We start from the raw sequence: 13,515 nt of genomic DNA, 5'->3' as shown, positions 1-13,515 counted from the left end.
AGTTCTAAGTTCTAGGGGACTAATGACCTCAGCAGTTGAGTCCCATAGTGCTCAGAGCCATTTGAACCATTTTTGAATGCGTGCAGGTGAGGACGAGGAAGAGAAGGAGCGGAAGGACAACATCATCGGAGAACTAAACTCGAGAGAAGGGTAGATGCACATGTGATAAAATAACCAAACAGATTATACCAATAAACACCAGTTTCTTTAAGGAATCGAACTCCCGTGTATGAAACAGTTTCAAACGTCTGATTACTTTACAAACCAGTTAATGTGTTAAATATGTGACGTTAAGCATGCAAGCGAGGAAAAGTTTAAAAAAGTTTTGAAATTACGCTTAAAGTTTGTAGGAAGTCGCTAAGTAATTTATGCTCCATTTTAAACAAAGACAAGTTTTTCACGCATCTCAATGTTTATGACGTCGTATCTTCTTACCTGTGTGTTGTACAATGAAGTCCTTTTGCAGGTAAATTCAATGATATTTGTAGATACTGTTTTCAGAGCGTGTTGTGAATAGGTTTACTATTAAATAAGTAGTAAATTAAAACATCATTCATGGTGCTGAAATTTGATTGCGTGGATAGCGAAAATGCAGTTAGCTATAAGCTATTTTTTCCTTTCATCACTTTATGGAAGATGTCAGCAACAAAAAGTTCCGTAAATGCTTGAAATTATGGATAATTTTTTTGGAAGTGTCTAAGTACTTCATTCTCAACTACAGGATGAATAAATTTCGGGTATATACGCGCCGTCAGTTACGGTACCTCAAGACAAGCACACAGTTTCTAACTGAAATACTTGCCTTATTGCCGGCCGGAGTGGCCGTGCGGTTCTAGGTGCTGCAGTCTGGAACCGGGCGACCGCTACGGTCGCAGGTTCGAATCCTGCCTCGGGCATGGATGTGTGTGGTGTCCTTAGGTTAGTTATGTTTGATTAGTTCTAAGTTCTTGGCGACTGATGAAGTCAGAAGTTAAGTCGCATAGTGCTCAGAGCCATTTGAACCATTTTTTGAACTTGCCTTATTGCAGTAAACGTTCAACATATCATCATACCTTTTAATGAACAGATTATGACAGCGTTTTAAATGTTCGAATTCTGTAAATAATCATACAAAATATTGAAAATCAAATTTTTGTTGTCTCTGGAACCGTTAGGTAGTCAATCAGCACATGTTAATGGGTTCCGGGTTCCGGGATGGTCGCTTAGCAATCTAGCAGTTTAAATTATAAGTCATAATAAGACGCAATTGATACAGGACAAGGGGTAATCTAAAATATCTGGAAGAAGTAGTTCATACCGACAGTGATGCAGAAACCAGAGTAAAAGATAGAACTGAAAATTATAACACGAAATACGTGAATTTCAGAGAAGTGAAGAGTTTCGTCTACTGTAAGGGAAAATGCGTAAGGGGCAGTCACATGTAAACGAGACAGATGGAGAAAACTAAATAAACTGTTTATTACTTCAAAAGTAATCACCATAAATGTTAAAACGTTTATCCCACTTTGAGACTAGACGGCAGGCAAATGCCTTCATGAAAAATGTTAGTGGTTGCCTCCGGAAACATGATTGTACCCAGGCGTACACCTCATCGTCTGAAGCAAATCGATGGCCACGAATGTCTTTCTTCAGGTCTCGAAAATATGGAAATCGCATGGTGTTTGGACTTCTCAACGAATATTCTGCACTGTGCTCGAAACAACCTTGACAACATGTGGGCATGTCCCTTAGAAGACCATAAACATCTTGCAGCAATCAAATAAATAATAACTAGTGAGAAGGAATGGAAGCCATACATTTTTTGGGAGGATTCTGAGAAAATGCAGTGCATCTGTAAAGGAAATCGCATACAAGAGGCTAATGTGACAGCATTTTCAGTCCTTACGGAGTAGACATGGCACCAGACTTCGAACAAGTTCAGGAGATTGCAGTTCACGCTGTAGGTCTGTAGATAGTTGTGTGATGATTTAGGGTGTTCATCGTACAACGACTTGAGACTACTCGTTCAGGTTGCCGTGAACATGGACCAGTGTGTTTATTTCAACGTTGTCGCTGACCAAGTGTTGCCCTATATTCACCATATGCATGATGAGTATACTGTGGACACCCATGTCTTTCAAGATGGCTGCTGCCTTGTTCACATGGTTACTCGCAAGCATTCCTGATTTGACAAATACTCAGCTACACCATCGCTCTGTGGCTGGCCGCATAAATCAACCAATCATAAACCGAATGAAAATGTCTGCAACTGTTTGAAACAGTGGATGAAAAATAACAGACAACATACCCGCAGTATGATAACTGTATGAGATGTAATAATCAGTTACTGGCATACCTGAAGAAACTCTTTTACTCGGAGTACTGAGGCCATTATCAAGGCTAGAGAAGATGTTACACGATATTAGGTTTACGTCTCCTGGGGTGATTACTTTCTAGCCAGATGTGCTTATCGTTACTTGCGCACGCGATTGTACTGAACAGTCCAAAAATGCAGAACCGTGAAAACTTATGTTATCTGCCTCTAGGCCAGACTTATGCATTTCAAAGCAGCCTTTTGTGACGAAGCCTCGGTATGCCTTAAGGTTTCCTGCGAACCCCTGATGCACCCTGCTGCTGACGGGGCCACATCCTGCTATTGATGGTGAATTTATTGCAGATGGATCTGATAATTCCCCGTGGATTCATAAAGAATTTATAAAAATACACGAGAGTGGGCGCAGCTACTGGCATCAAATGAGCAAAGAATATCATAACAGAATTCAAAAGAGAGGCAGATTTGTATGATTGTTAATGAAAATGAGGGAAGAGTTCGGTGACAGCCACGAAAGATTACCGATATCAGAGCGCCTACAGAAATCAAAATAAAAAGAAAGCCGCAAGGACCAAGTAATGTCCGGATGTCTACTGATACCATATACCAGCTGAAGTGATGGTATTTCATATTGTTAATGCACTGTTCTTATCGCGCAGTATGTCACTTTGTTCTTAACAGTCTTTTCTCCTTCTGCTCCTAGGTAACGGGCTACCTGCATAATTATTATAATTCTTAAAATAGTTGAGGAAAACTTAAATTGCGAGAGAATATTAACCTAAGACAATTTACTTGTCTTCGTTATTTATGCCTTGCACAATAAATTTATCTCGCGCGAATTCTAGCGAGTTTTAAAGCACAAATAACTGACGACTGCTAAAACGTCAAACCAAGATAGTTGTCACCACGAAAAGTCACGGACTTGCGTCGCTTATGAAGCTGGGAAAATCAGGGACTAACGCACAATGCATTTCTTAAGATCGTAAGAAATGTATGAATTGCAGACTGGCAGATTATAGGTGCTGGGTGCGTTGCCCTACTCCTAATGGAGCCGGGAGGCACTGTTGACATAAAAGCCTCGGAATTATTAAAAGCATCCCTAAAATCAAATGTAAAGAATGAAGCTACTGAAGAAACCAGTCGACACAGAACAGTGGACTCCTTAGACATCAGGATTTCAGAGGTTAGAAGACGAGTAAGTTATGCAGTGCGAGCTATACACTGTCCAGTCACATTCATGTCATCACCTGTCAAAAGCCTGAATAAACACTTTTTGCAGCGCGGACCGCTGAGAGACGCGCAGGAAGAGAGTCAATGAGATTCTGGAATGTACCGACAGGGAGGTGGAGACATGCCGGCTCCCGTGCCGTGTCCACCTGCGCTAGGTTCTTGGATGAACATCCACGGCGCGAACAGCGAGATCGAGGTGGTCCACGGTCTCTCTTTTGGTTTTAAATCCAGAGAGTTTGGGCCCAGGAGAGTACGGAAAACTCTTCCTGGTGGTATCCGAACCGTGCCCGTACACTGCGATCTGTGTGAAACGTTGCATTTTCTTGCTCTTAGATGCCATAGCCCCAAGGAGAAACAAACTGCATGAAGGTGTGGACATGGTCCCCAACCATAGGTACACATTTGTGTTGATCCATTTTGCCTTCCTGAATGGGTATATCAGACAGGGCCAATAAAACATTCCCCAGACCATAACCATTCCTCTTAGTTGCAGGGTGCTAGCTGTCAGACGTTTCACGCTGTAAACGCCAACTGACATGTGTCCAGGGGAGCATAAAACATGGTTCATCTGAAAAGGTCACCTGTTGTCCCTCAGTGGACGTTGTTGGAGTGCAAATTCCAGCCTTCGTCACCGATAAACAGCGGTCAGCATCAGTGCATCAACGAGGAGCCTTCTGCTAAAGCCCATATGCAGCAATGTACGCTAAATGGTCGTCGATGAGACACTGTTGGTAGCCCCTTGGTTCATCTGGGCGATGACTTGCTCACCAATTGCACGTCTGTTCGCCTGTACTCATCTCTGCAGCTGTCATTCACCCCCGTCGTCTATGGTGCGTGGTGCGCCACAGTTGCCTTGACACTGGTTTTCGACAGAGCCGTTTTGCCATGCGCGGTACTCTTTAAACACGGCGGCACGCGAACAGTTAACAAATTTAGCTGTTTCGGAAGTGCTTCCATCCTTGGTCCGAAAGCCAATGATCATGCCCTTTTGGACGTCACATAAATCGCTCCGTTTTCGCATTATGACAACGACTGCACTGTTTTCTGCGTTACCCTGATAAGCTTTATACAGGGTGTTACAAAAAGGTACGGCGAAACTTCCAGGACACATTCCTCACACACAAAAAGAAAGAAAATATGTTATGTGCACATGTGTCCGGAAACGCTTACTTTCCATGTTAGAGCTCATTTTATTACTTCTCTTCAAATCACATTAATCATGGAATGGAAACACACAGCAACAGAACGTACCAGCGTGACTTCAACCACTTTGTTACAGGAAATGTTCAAAATGTCCTCCGTTAGCGAGGATACATGCATCCACCCTCCGTCGCATGGAATTCCTGATGCGCTGATGCAGCCCTGGAGAATGGCGTATTGTATCACAGCCGTCCACAATACGAGCACGAAGAGTCTGTACATTTGGTACCGGGGTTGCGTAGACAAGAGCTTTCAAATGCCCCCATAAATTAAAGTCAAGAGGGTTGAGGTCAGGAGAGCGTGGAGGCCATGGAATTGGTCCGCCTCTACCAATCCATCGGTCACCGAACCTGTTGTTGAGAAGTGTACGAACACTTCGACTGAAATGTGCTACATACTGATGTGCTTGATGCTAGTGCAGTAGAGCAATGAGTCTCATGTCAACACAAGCACCGAAGTCAACATTACCTTCCTTCAATTGGGCCAACTGGCGGTGAATCAAGGAAGTACAGTACATACCGACGAAACTAAAATGAGCTCTAACATGGAAATTAAGCGTTTCCGGACACATGTCCACATAACATCTTTTCTTTATTTGTGTGTGAGCAATGTTTCCTGAAAGTTAGGCCGTACCTTTTTGTAACACCCTGTATACCCTCCACTGCTAGTTTGCGACCTTCCATGTGTGAGTACATATTGCACGTTGGTAAAATGTGGTTTCCAAAATGAAATATTTACTCTGCAGCGTAGTGTTCGCTGATGTGAAGCTTCCTGGCATCTTAAAACTTTGCGGTGGACCGACACCCGAACTCGGTGGCTTTACTTTCCGCAGGTAAATGCTCTACCGAATTATTTTTGCGTATAACATTTAAGTGAAGCTGAATTTCGGTAACAACCACTGCATTGTAATATCGCAAATAATATTTCTGTATTGCTTGAAAGCTAGTAAACTGAACATTATTCTCGCATTACATAAAGGAAGAAACACACATCACAAATGAGAATCATACTTCTAATCCCCCCGCTGTTTTGTCAACAGGTTATGTCTTCTCGTAAGTATATGGTATCCACCGATTCTTATCTTCCGTTCATTCTTTCTTCGCATCTAAAATTTAACTTCTCCTACCCTGGACATTCCAGCTGTGCGGGGGCTCTTGAAGTGCACTCCATAGGATGTTAGAGAAATACTGTCGGTATTCCGGATCGTTCACGATCATTAGATGTCGTTCCTGTGGAAAGATCCTTTACGTTCTTTGTGCCATATCTGAACACATAGAGCACCATCTGGCGTCGAAGCCACGTTACGGCATTCGTTTTAGTACGTGGGTTAGTACGTCCCGTCCCGGAAGAATATAGTCCCTGGTTCAATGTCGTGCCATTCGAAGAAAGAAAGCGATCATTTGAGTCGCCAAACACCACACTTCTGCCGAGGGGTGCATGTAAGGCGTGTTCATCGTTGTCCAGAATTTGGCACTGAGGGCACAATGATGAATCTGTCATATGAATCGCGTGGAGTCTAGATCGAGTGACATTTTTACCATTAGCTGTCTAAGGAAACATGGTGTATCGATCGCCATACTGCTTGTCAATTCATATGTGGATGCTTCATCTCAATAGGATGGCTGTGTCGTCCGGTCGTTAGTATCCGATAGATGCCACGTGCCGTTGCAGCTCTGGTTCCCAGCAGAGCCATCTGAACGTAGCTGCACTCTATATAAAAAAGTGCGTATATACTGGAGTGACTGCGAAAGTGCTGGACCACCACTGGCGCCATTCGAGAAATTGATGCTGGTTCTTCTATTAAGATTCTTGTCAGACACGTGTGATGTCGTCTCCACAGTTTTAGCATTGTGCTGATATATAGTGCCACAACACGTGCTAGACCAAGTCCACCCCTATTGAGAGGGAGGGTAAGGGCGTCGTATCTTACTTAAAACATTAGACCTGCACTCACGAAGGAACCGAACGCCGCCAATATTCGTCCTGCTATCATCACCGGCATTGGGAGTCCTTGAGCAAAACTCGGAATTCGTGACGCCATGTAGGTGTCAACATACGTGACCCGCTGGATCATGTCTAATGCCCGTGCGATGTTACCTCTAACGCCCGTCCGGAAAGACTGTGGGTCTCTTATAGCTGTACGCTGCTGTGCGACATATGTCGTTGGTAAAAACAATACCTAGGCATTTCAAGGTATCCATGAGTCGTAAGGGCGCTACACATTCTTCCGTTAGTCCAACACCAGTATTCATCGCTACAGACTTGTCCATATATATACGGCTGCCAGTGACAGACCCAAATTTGAGTGTCCAATCTAAAGTCACACTCATATCGTTTTCATTCCGTACTATCAGCACCAGGTCATCCGCATATGACTTGCACGTACATGTGTATCCTCGCAAAGTCAGTCCTGTCAAAAGATATTGTAGGCCACAATGTAACGGGTCGAGAGCCAGTGTATATAATGTCATTGATAAGTGTCATCCTTGTCTGACCGATCTCGCTACGACGAGAGATTTTGTTGTACTCCCATTGACGAGCACTTTGGAGGAGGTATTGCTGAGTAGCCGCATCACGACAGCGATAAACGATCGTGGAAAATGCATTGTGTCAGGACTTTTGCAAGATAGATATGGCTTACTCTATCAAATGCTTGATTAAAATCTATTGACGCTAGTGCTGCACGGAGGTGACACGTCTTTGCTAGGGCGATCAAATCGCGATATTCAACAAGTGTCGTCTGAATGTTGTTATCTCCGCCGAGTTTGTTCGAGTGAGAGTGGTTGGCGCAATATTCTTCGAAGGCGTGCTGCTAAAAATACGGTGAATATTTTAAAGTCGCAGATAAGGAGCGTCAGTGGTCGGTAGTCCCGTTTCCGTGTATCAGGATAATCAGCCCCTCCACAAAAGCCGGCCGTAAGGGCACATCGGGAGACATTAATTCGCGGCAGATAGTAGTCCATCGTAGTGCTGCTATCACATAGCTAAAGGTCCTGCAGAATTCCAGAGGGAGGTCATCTGGTCCTGGTGATTTGTTCACCGCTCCCCTACCAATGCCCACCAACACTTCTTCCTCAGTATTCTCCTCCATCAGTGGTGCTTCCTCCTCTAGTTCAATGGTGCCGAAAATCATATGTGTAACTTCGTTAATGGTCGCCATATCGGTATACATTGCGGTGTCAAGTTGAGTGTAATTTTCTGCAAAGGCATAGCCTATTTCTTGTTGCAATGTTAGGTGTCTGCCGTCATCCGTGTCTACGACATGTACTAGGGCTCTTCGTCGTCTTTTGTTTTCGTTGATGATGTGATACATCGATGCGTTCTCCTGCAACCTGTTCTAGTGTCAGTGCCCTGACCACCGTACCTTCGAGGAGACGTCGCATGATGGATATAATTTTACCGCCTCTTGCCGCTCTAGAGAAATAATTTGTTCGACGCATTCCCGTAACACCGTGAAATAGGAGTCCATCGTCTAACGTCGCCATACTGCCTGCTCACGACCATATGTCATCATTGTACGGCGCAGCGCCGGTTTGGCGCAACCCATCCACCAACTTAGAGTCGTGGGATACGACCGACGGCGTCGCTCGCAATATCTCCAAACATCTTCACTGACGTCTCGACATGCTGGGTCACGTAGGGGGGCGACGTTCATTTTCCGAGGACCGCGGCTACGCCACACTTACTGCCGCCGAAGGGGGATTGTACATATTAATGCTGTATCGTCGGTATAGGCTTTACGCCACAGCTCGTCTTCCAGGACGTCAGCGTTAAGATTGCGTTTGACATACATTCGGTCGAGACGGCTAGCGGAATCCCTCGTTGTATGGATGTGCCGCGCGGGATTAGCCGAGCGGTCTGGGGCGCTTCAGTCATGGACTGTGCGGCTGGTCCCGGCGGAGGTTCGAGTCCTCCCTCGGGCATGGGTGTGCGTGTTTGTCCATAGGATAATTTAGGTTAAGTCGTGTGTAAGCTTAGCGACTGATGACTTTAGCAGTTAAGTCCCATAAGATTTCACACACATTTGAACATTTCTTTTGTATGGATGTATCCAGGACGGAGGTCATGGACATGTTCACAGATCTCAACCAGATGCATACTACGCGCCGACTTTCGTAATGCTGGGCATTGATCTTTCGGTGCAAGTACACAATTAAAATTTCCGCCTATGATTAACCGGTCGTGTCGACCTTGGAAGGGCGGGGCAATTTCGTCTGCGAAGCAGCGGGAACCCTCTTCTCTCCTGTTTGTACCGGACGGTGCATAGATGTTGATGAGTTGTACGTCGAGTACTGTCATTGCTAATCTCCGTGCCAATGATAGGTACAGTACATCCTCTGCTGTGATGCCTTCTTTAAGAAGTATTACTAAGCCGCTGCCAGTTTCGGAGGCGTGTGATATGTAGGATTCGTACCCGTACATGACAGGAAATTCAGCGACGTATACTTCCTGTAGGGCGTCGATGTCGATGTCCTCTGCTTGTAGCATGTCTTTGGGTAAGGCCATCTTAATCAGCGACCGTATGCTATTGGTATTGATAGAAGCAAACCGATATGCTTGTCTTCGTTCCGTTGCATGTATATCGACCATATGAGCTTACGCCGTCTGCTGTTGTACTGCCCGCCGTCGTTGGTTATAAGTTTATAGGGGCGCCGCCCCCGCCGTGTCGTCTGTTGCGACTGTCGGTGGGTCTCCTTCACAATCATCAGGCCAGTTTCCGTAGGGCAAGTTTTGCGTCAGCCGGAGCTCGCCAGCCCCATCTCTCTGTGGCTCCCCTTCTAATAACTAGGAGTGTCAGTGGACTGCTGGTTGCAGTACATTCTCAAGTTTTTCAGGTATGCTGATGTCGAGACGGTGGTGTTCTGGATGAGGAGTCTTAGGACCCTCTGTAAGGTATCCGTCTTCCTCGGTCGTTCCTTGATCGTCGCCTTGCATACGTACTAAGGAGTCATCCGACGGGATTAGACTTCGTTTCTTGCGCCGTTTCGGATAACGTTGCTTACGCGTGTGCGTTTTCGTACCCGAATGTGGGCGAGTGTCTCTGTCGCCACTGTAATCTGACACGAAGGCAGCTGTTGGCACTATTCGACTGTCGATGACCATTTGCTCATCTGATTTCTGTACTGGTGATATCGGTCGGTGCTGCTCAGTGGGGGGCGTCGCTGCCGTCACCTTACTCGTTACATCATCAGCCGTCGTCGGTGTTTCAACTGGACTGTCCAGCTGTAGGGCGCTGTCACTGTTCAGTGAGGCGTCCTTCCGGAACACATTTGTATATGTGAGAGGGAGAGACATCGCCATAGGTGTTGCTGCAACTTCACCTGTCGGTATTTGTTCAATTCTTCGTTGGAGACACGCTGAGCGAATGTTGCCTTCCTGACCACAACCTAAGCAAGTTTTCGGCTGACCATCGTAAATGCCTATCGCTCTGCAGCCTCCGATTGTGACATAAAGACGGAACATGTTTTGATAGCTCGATCCGTATTCGTCGCACACTGTTAAGTACCAGGTACGTGGTAAAGATTATCCATCTTTCTGCTATACCATTGGGCTGTAGCGCGTTGACCACGATCTCAGCCGGAACCTCAAATGGTGGCTCTAGTACTATGACAGTTCTCAACCCAAACCCCGCATGATCAATAGCTACCGTTCCGACATGGCCGTCAGAATTTTTAAATTTAAGGCCACCTTTAAGGTCGCGTACGATCTTGTCACACACAATGTCGTTGATCAATTTGACGTAGACCACACTGCTTGTGATAGAGAAGTGGATGCCAATCATATCTTGTGGCTCAATTTTAATTTCTTCAAGTACAAATCGTTCTACTTGAAATGTCTTCGATCGTGTAAATTCATTATTAAAGCTGATCTTGATAGTAGACTGTCGGTACGAATCAGCCATTTCAGGACGAAAGTGCAACCACTAGCTGAGGCTAACGCGGAATAAACAACTGCATGCACGCGAAGCTCCGCGGCAGGAAAGTAAACAGGCGTCCGAGCCGCATGACTGCGGAAGGCAGACTTGCGACTAGGCTATCCTAGCACAACTCAGGACCGCCTTCTCAGTTCCTAGCTTCTGCCAGTATTTCGTTTCATACGTTCCAAACTTCATAAAATTTCTGCTGCGAAACTTGCAAGATTTGCACTCCTGGAAGAAAGAAAACTGTGAAGAAATAGCTTGCGTAGGACACGAGGTACTGGCGAAAGTTCGAGTAAGGCCGTGAGGACAGGTTGCGACTCGTGTTTGAGTAGCTCAGTTGCGCTTGAGATGCACTATAGTAGCTCCGAGTCATTAGCGTTGTTTACAAGTCGGTGTTTGTCTCTCGTCACGTGTTGTATAAGTGTCCCATGTACTAGTGTGATGTTGGTGTGTCATGTAACTGTTTAACGGCTATTAGCTCTTCCGCGATTAATCAGTGACATGTCACGATTATTTCACAGGAGGAATGCACTGAAGTTTCAGTCTGACGAGTCAACCAGAGCAGTTCAAACCAGCTCCCTGGAGGTACACGCCTGGTTTGTGGACGTAGTTGCAATAACATCGGATCAAGTTCATAATGCGTGTTTCTACCTGGAGCAGTACAGCTTCTTTGTAAAGCTACTAGGCCCAGTTGTCATGGAACGGCTGCTGCTGAAGAGTGGAGGTAGTATTATTTCAAGTGAGTATTATTTCACTTCCAACTGCAGATGTAGAATTAAAAAATGTCCGAGTGTTTAATTTGCCACCTGAAGCTGAAAACTGATATCTAAAGGACGTTCTGTTGAAATACGGTGAAATTAGACACCTGAGGAACGAAATGTGGTCTACTCAACATAGACTACGATATTTTATTGCGGAGAGATTCGTTAACATGTAAGTGAAAGTCAACATTCCGTCTCACATCGTGGTTTGTGGGTACAAGGCACTGTTCACCTACAATGGGCAAACGCCTATCTGTCATATCTGTAACAAGAGTGATTATCTGAGGCAAGACTGTCCGTAGCCGGCCGCGGTGGTCTAGCGGTTCTAGGCGCTCAGTCCGGAACCGCGTGACTGCTACGGTCGCAGGTTCGAATCCTGCCTCGGGCATGGATGTGTGTGATGTCCTTAGGTTGGTTAGGTTTAAGTAGTTCTAAGTTCTAGGGGACTGATGACCACAGATGTTAAGTCCCATAGCGCCCAGAGCCATTTGAACCATTTTTTGAGCCAAGACTGTCCGTGTCGCATGTTTATCTTGAAAACAGCTTGCAGCACCGATAGAGATTAACTTAACTGACCAGGCCGTCTCCACCCCAGATCTAGACCATCCAGACACCACCACGGTAGATGTCAGTCAAACGATGCCACCACTCGTAGAAGCGCATTCTGTCTCTCATATTCGTGATCCAAGTACTTCCAGTAACAAACGACCACGAGCCTCAGACGATGTCTCTTCTGATGAGTACAGGTCTAGCCAGTCGCACCCAATGCAAAAGCAAAAACTCCATACTGACGAAACGTTTGAATCTCGTAACGACGTGGTGATAGAACCCACCAATCAGGACGAGGTCATTCGTCCGCTATTAGCAAGTGTTGAACCATCTAGTAAAGATATTGAACAGAGTCATACAGACATCACCATTAGAGAAATCCGAGATAACAGATCATGACTGTGCTCACCATCTCGACGATAGTAGTCAGCATAACACAGAACTCGACAGTTACGCAACAGTTGCTAGTAAATCTGAATAAGAGGTTCAGGCACAAGATTTGAACGACACACATCGTGCCGCCCACAGGAAAGGAGAATCTGCACAGCAGAAAAACCTTTCAGATCTACTAGAAACGACACACGGCACGCAACGCCGATGGCTAAAGCATCAGCCCAATGTCAGCATCAGTAGAAGTCAGGCGAAGAGCAACTTGGCTAAACAAGGGAAAAGATCAATATGTAAGGAAGCAGACGTTCCCCTTGAAAAAGTGGATGACGTAGTACAAGATACTTGTGAATATATACCCACAGTACCTGATGATTCAAAAAATTCAGCAAAATAGTTGCAGAACTACCAGAATTGATTCCCTTCACCCCCCAAACTTCGGAGAATATTTTGAGCGTTTTCTTACACCCAAAAGTGCTTTGGACAATGTATAATTCAAATAAGAATCATTTGTGGTAGCTAGATTAATATAATGAGTCACGCATACGATATATTAACACTAAATGTTAACAGCGTAACGTCAGATATGAAACTCTTTGTTTGCTGACTTTGAAACTGACGAAGTATTTGACCTAATAAAGTCATGACGCCCAAACAAATCAGCGGGCCCCGACAGTTTGCCAAAGGAGTTTTACCAGAGAGTATCGCATGTAACTGGCTTGACATTTACGGATATTGTTCACGAAATTATTAGAGGACTAGAAATACCAGTAGCATTAAGAAGGGATCACTGTCTTCATAGATAAAATCAAAGGACGAAAGATAATCTACAACTTTTGGCCTGTAGTATTAAAGAATTACGACTACAAAACAATAACAAGAGCAAGAGAATGAACCCCCTCCCCACCCCCACCCCCCACCCACCCCAACTCCGAACAGTAATAGAAGATCATTAAGCCTGTTTTCCTGGCAGAACAATAATGTCTACCACCTAAGAATACAGAGATTTGGTATCTACTGCTGCCGTCATAAGTATGAAATGCGCACATCAGCCACCGGTACATGGGGCTCATATTGCCTTGGATTTCATGAATGTGCAGTTCGCGTTCTCCACCACATGATAAACGGAATAAAGATAAAAGTCATCATCAATGGAC

The sequence above is a fragment of the Schistocerca nitens genome, chromosome 3, assembly GCF_023898315.1.
Source record: "Schistocerca nitens isolate TAMUIC-IGC-003100 chromosome 3, iqSchNite1.1, whole genome shotgun sequence".
Classification (NCBI taxonomy): domain Eukaryota; kingdom Metazoa; phylum Arthropoda; class Insecta; order Orthoptera; family Acrididae; genus Schistocerca; species Schistocerca nitens.
The sequence above is the reverse complement of the archived record's forward strand: the minus strand, read 5'-3'. Positions refer to the sequence as shown.